The sequence below is a fragment of the Apostichopus japonicus genome, chromosome 23 (assembly GCF_037975245.1).
Source record: "Apostichopus japonicus isolate 1M-3 chromosome 23, ASM3797524v1, whole genome shotgun sequence".
NCBI lineage: Eukaryota > Metazoa > Echinodermata > Holothuroidea > Aspidochirotida > Stichopodidae > Apostichopus > Apostichopus japonicus.
In genome coordinates this window covers 10,504,299-10,510,321 of record NC_092583.1, presented here as the reverse complement: position 1 = coordinate 10,510,321, position 6,023 = coordinate 10,504,299, and the positions used below count along the sequence as shown (strand labels likewise).

Below are 6,023 nucleotides of genomic sequence, written 5' to 3'. Positions count from 1 at the left end.
TCACACTATTTAAAGAAGAGGTATGTAGGTTTATGCATAAGTCTGTTATTACAGCGGATTTTCTTGATGACGTCCGATTCAAATTAAAATGTTACTTTTTATTATCTCTTATTCAATAAAATATTTTCCATGTTACATTTTAGAGTTCTTTGCTCTCAAACTGAATTAATTTACAAATTCAATTTACCTAAGATGATATACTTTACCTACAACCTACTATAACGAATAACTACTGAAGCCTTGCTGAGACGTTCCGCGTTCACACCATAGAAATTGATAATCAATTCCTATGGTTCACACCGTTTCCTCATAATGAATGCGCTACCCATGCACGTCTTTGTAACATTCTGTTCAAGAATTTCGTTTCGATTACGAAATATTCTTGTACCTAACATGGACAGCTTTCTCCTTCACATGTTTGGAAGCTTATTAGCCTCATGGCAAATCTTCTTTCGGAAAACTGCATGTGTATTTTGAAAAAAAGCTCTTCTGGCTAGAGAGAGCAGCCCGGTTTGTCGAGTCTCTCCTTAGGGGCGCAACCATGAATACTTCTACACACGGGCCGGGGTAGCCTTATCAACCTAGGCCCGTGCGCTTATTAAAATCTTGATATGTATGTAAAATATATCACAATTTTGCATCAAGTACCGTAAGCTTAAAAATACTAAACTAGTAATCTAGACCCCTACCATATACTGGACGGTCTTCAATGAAAAGGCCGGTCCACATCTTTAACGTGATAGTAATTAATACTCGAGAATCACGTGTGCCTGCATGCATACATCATAAATGTTGTCAGTTATTTTGGTTATATATTCTTCTTCTCAACTGCAAGAAAATTCACCTAAGAAAGAACGTCAGTGTGCACGAAAACCAAACTACTGATCCCATTCTCGACCCAAGTCCCCTTGCATCGAGACTGACTGTGTGCTCATCTTGAAATGTGTTCTCGATCGAGTCCCTTCATAAGGTAACAGATACTGCACATGATCTTAGCCAACAGGATAATGTTGTGAAATTATTCAGACTATAAGAGCTAGCCAAGGTGTGAGTTACATTAGTGCTACCGTGTGTCTTTCCTATCTGTTTTAAGCCTTGGTTTGCCCCTGAATAATGTCTCTTTGAACTGATACCGATGAAGGCTACTTGTTATATGATGCTCATCCACTGCACTAGTACCGCAGCGTTGTCATTGCAACAGTGACATGCGCAAGGGGCAATGGGAGGGCGAAGGACCATGCCTCATCCCATCGTTCTCCGGGGGAGGGGGCATCAGTCGGAGTATTTTATTTTACAAGTCAAGAGTATTCAATTCAATGTGTAAGGGCCACATCCCCTTCTCATAAAATACAAATTCCTATTCGCCCGTGGCCCAGGCTGCCAAAAAGCCTACATGCCCCTACCTAACTCAGTCGTGGAGTTCCCCATCCCACTTTTGAAATCTATGTGCGCGTCCACTACTGCATAGTCTAACTCGTATCAGTGGCTAAATGAAAATTGATCTAATGTGGTTATCAAGATACCAGAATAATTGATTTAATTTTCAATGTCTGAATGTACACTCACCGGGTGTACACAACTCAGCAGGAACAGTGGCCAAAATCCGCTAGCTAGCCCCGCCCAAATTACCGGTGGTCCCCGAACCGTTTCCATACACGATGTTTTACATAGCAGATATACAAACGAACATGATCAAGACATGGTTGTGGAATTGGACTAGAGTCAGTATACTATTGACTATATAGACAAAAAAGATGATCTCTGCAGATTGAAGAATTAGACCTAAGATTTACTAATGTTTCTTAGTTAAGTTTAGTTTAGAGACCCAATGATCAGGAAGCCTTACATTAGCTTATTTGAGACCCTATCCGTGTTAGATCATGGATGGACAACGGTTTATTTAATGTCTTCTCTTTCCGATACTGTGTTGAGAGGATAACTAGGTGGGAAGTGCATTCGCTCCCAAGTTCCTGCTCCCGGGACCTTCATTTAACGTCCCCATCCGACGGACGAGACTGAGTGTATACCCAGCATCTGACCACTTTCTCAAATACTGCGGTAGGCATCACTGCAGTGCAGCCATGACGAAGAATATAACTACAGTTTTTCGCGCGCTCCGCGCGCGTTCAACATGTTAATATACGTATCATATACATAGGCATTCATCAGTTATTACCTCGCATCGTCCGCGGGATGCTAATGTAAACAACGGAATGTCTTATGTAGACGGAGAAGAAGCATGGAGAATCAATGTCAAAACACTTTTTTACATTAGTAATGGCGAATTAGTCGGGCAAGCTTAAAACTTTATTGTAATGACCAAGGCGAATTTTTTAAACTATTGATATCCTCTATAGCTTTTATTTTTCTCTCAGTAGGGAAAAATTCTCAGCATATTGCCCGAATTTTCACAAATTTTTTTTTTTTTGGGGGGGGGCTGCAGCCCCAGGCCCACCCCGCCTTCTACGCCTATGCCTATACCAGACAGTAGTAAAACATGAAAATGAATGATAAAATGTTCCAGACATGTATTCCCGCCAATCACTCATTGATTTTCCTGCCAAACCGAAAGGTTTTCCAGAAAAAAAGTATGCTTTTTGGTAAACGGTAAACAGTGTACACCTGCGTGATTGTTAATTACGCGCAAAGGAATTTGTGGCATTGCTGTGTTGGTCATGTCAACATATTTCAAGTAACTTATTGTGAATAAACTGTTCAATTTATTCCCAAGGGGTGGGGTGCGGGAGGGGTGGGGGAAAGTAGGTGGGAAGGGAAGTCAGAGGAGAAATATTCCCCGAGGGACTCTAGCTGCCTCTGTCTTTCGCCACTGAAATGTTTACTATAATGGCTTATAGTTCATTATACATTTATAATATTTATAATAATATTAATAATAATAATAATAATAATAACAATAATAATAATAATAATAATAGTGATGAAGATATGTGAAGCTTTTGTTAAGTAAGATGGACGATCTTCATTTTCGCGATTTCCAGACTGAAGGTCTCATTCCAAAAGTCCTGTATACGCGCAGATATACTGCTTTCACTATCGAAGTTCATTGTTCCGAGCATGTATTGAAGTTACAAGGTTGACATGATTAAACGCATGAATGAATGGTCACGAATTTTTGTTGCTTGATAAACAAAAGATTATATAGGGCATGCGGTTACGCTCTTTGTCGCTGACTTGAAGAAATCGTTTGGTCACACTTCAGTGGAATAATCCAAGCATCATAGCTACCATCCTCCCGACCGTACGAGGATGAATATGTGGGATACGCGAAACAAATCTGCATGTAAATTTACGCTTCTCCGTTGTAGGGAAATTAATTTAGTCTAGAAAATCAAATTAGCCTAACAATGATTTACGAAGGAAAATAATACACAATACATAGAAAAATAACGATAAGAAACAATTATAAAGTAGTTTGTGTTTGCAACTTATGCATTATAGTGTCACAATTCTCTGATAGAACAAATTGAATTATGTACGCTCAGTTTTGTTCATTTATATGTTTCAAAACCGGATGGTTACAACATTCTCATATAACATACGTACATATAGTCCTTTTAGTTATTTTTATATTTTGAGACGTGGAATATGGTTATATTATTCCATTATTTTAATGCAGCCATCTGATGCACGTAGTTAACCAACTTATCTGCGTTCTATCTGAGGATGTTACCATTTTAGTTTCCTCCATATGGTTGAGACTGAACATATTCCAGATGTGTATGGCACATACAAGCTCCTGTACTCATGTCTGACTTCGTTTTCCCCATCAGCTGTTTACCACAGTATGATATTTTATTACACATTCTTTACGCACTATGCGTAATGACTAATGCACCTGTCCATCGTCTGCTCGATCGCAGTGTAGTTGTTATTGTACGTTGACTAGCTCGGTGTACCACGGTGCTTCTTTGGAGAGGCAGTTTACTTCAAGTATTACTCTGTGTATGTAACCATTGACAATAAAAATTGGATTTGGAATTGAATCATATGCAATGTCGCGATATGCTGGTTTTGACTGAGAAAATCGTGTCACTGATTTAAGCGTGAGTAAAAGGTTTTGGTCTTGTTTTTCGTACAGTAATAAACTGAAGTGAAGGGTGCATCAATGCTAATGAAAAGTTCAAGGGACATAGTCAACAGTAGGCCTTACTGTTAGACCTAACTTTACTCCAAGGAAAGCTGTCTAAGTTACGCTGTATGCTAAGTGTTAGCCTCTTCAGTAAGGCCTACGAAATATATAATTATAAGACTAACTACCAAAGGCTTAGGTCCGTCCAAACTTGATTGTGTACTCGTATATAACTATCAAGTCAGGTCAGTTATGGTTATTGTAATAGAATTAGAATTCACTAGTAGTAGGATGGTGACTTCGAAGTTCGGCCACTTAAGACTTAAAACACCCCAAAACTAAATCTTCTGGTCTAAATCACCAGAAAATATACTTCATATGGTGGAAGAATTGTGTTTTAGTACGATACACGGCCAAACTTTCTTTCCTGCAAACTGTTTTCACGTTGTTTTCCAAGAAAATTCTTCGTGATTGTGGAACTGGTATTTCTTGCTAGAGTATTGCGAAGTTCGGACACGCAACCTACAGTGTGGCGCTGGTAAATATTGGTGGCGCTGTTGCTCTTTCAGTAATTATAACAGACTTCATAGATCTTCGTCATTTTATTGACAAATATGTAAGTAATTTCTTGCACACGGGTCATTTTGGAGAGAAAATAACTGTAGCTTCGTACTTTTTGGTGAAATTTGGCTCTTCCTGTAGGTTTTCATGGTGAAAATCGTGTATTTCTTAGGGTGCCCGAACTTCGCAGTATGGCGAACTTCGCAATACTGACTATACTAGTTACTAATAGTAATACTAGCATAAGTAGCATATGATATGCATGTATCAAGTTACAATATAACTTTATAAGGCTAATGTTAGGGCTGCCTGAGAGAGGGCTAGGCCATAATTACTATTAATAGGGGGTGCATAGAGTTAGTATATGAAAATTTATGAACGGGGAGCGGGGGGGGGGGGGACAAATCAGTGATAAAGTAGGTCTGAAAGTTCAAATAAGCATTTGTTAATTAAACACATTGAATATATCTATATACCTCAAAAGTGCTGCAGCTATGTGAGCTGGATGCCAAAATACCTATTACACTTACTGTTGTCATTCATTTCATTGCAAACACATATAGTGTCCATTTTTTGCACAAAATCTATGTTAATGAAAAGGACTCAGCTGCCATATTTCATTTTTCCTCACAGATGTTGTGCAGGTCTACAGCATTTGAAATGTTGCTAAGATGTTACCAGATGTAGAATTTTGCTTCATCTATATGTATTGTTATTAAGCTATGGTTTTGTTTCAACCCCAAGTTTCAATGCTACTGTCCAAATTTCCCACTTTCAAAATCTCTCTACCATGGGTTATTTCTTAAATTTGTGTTCATCCCATTACATAAAGTTACCTTTATTGTGTGCTAAGACAAATGGTTTTAGTATAAACTTACTGAACAATATTCAAGAATGACATTCCTAGTTTTAAAGTTTAAGATGCCCTACTATAAGGCAAACATGTTTTACCTAATAATTTATGGGACATGATTTTGATGTTCATTCACCCTCTTAAATTTTGACAGGAAGGGTTATTAACGGAATCTGTATGTTTAAACGGAAGGTGGAACTTTGAGGGCCTCTGAGTGTTTTGGTGGTTCTGTGTTTCAAGGATAATGTTAAGATGTTCAAACACTCTAGTTTAGTATATATCTCATCCTGCCCAAGGTAATAATCCAATGCCAAAATACTTTCAAGGTAACTAGAAGTCTCCTTAAGAAAGTTATCTGGTTTCTTATATCAAAATCTATACAAAAAGGAGGCAAATTTCTTCACAAGTGCAAAGATATCTGCAGTGTTACAAAGTAACCATATTTTTTTATAATGAGACTAACTTCAAAGCTTCCAACAACACCAAATTTGAATAAATTATTCCCTGACAAGATGTAAG

The 6,023-nt window shown here is 38.0% G+C and overlaps 1 protein-coding gene across 1 annotated transcript in view; it reads left to right on the top strand.

The window, feature by feature from the left end:
- The first annotated feature begins 3,833 nt into the window (after nt 1-3,833).
- The window catches only part of LOC139964631 (cyclin-dependent kinase 14-like), an 84,932-nt gene continuing 82,742 nt past the window's right edge, over nt 3,834-6,023 (top strand). Inside the window, exon 1 of the mRNA XM_071966390.1 lies at nt 3,834-4,064. The gene's annotated coding sequence lies outside the window, so the exon portion shown is untranslated. The remainder of the gene's footprint in view (nt 4,065-6,023) is intronic.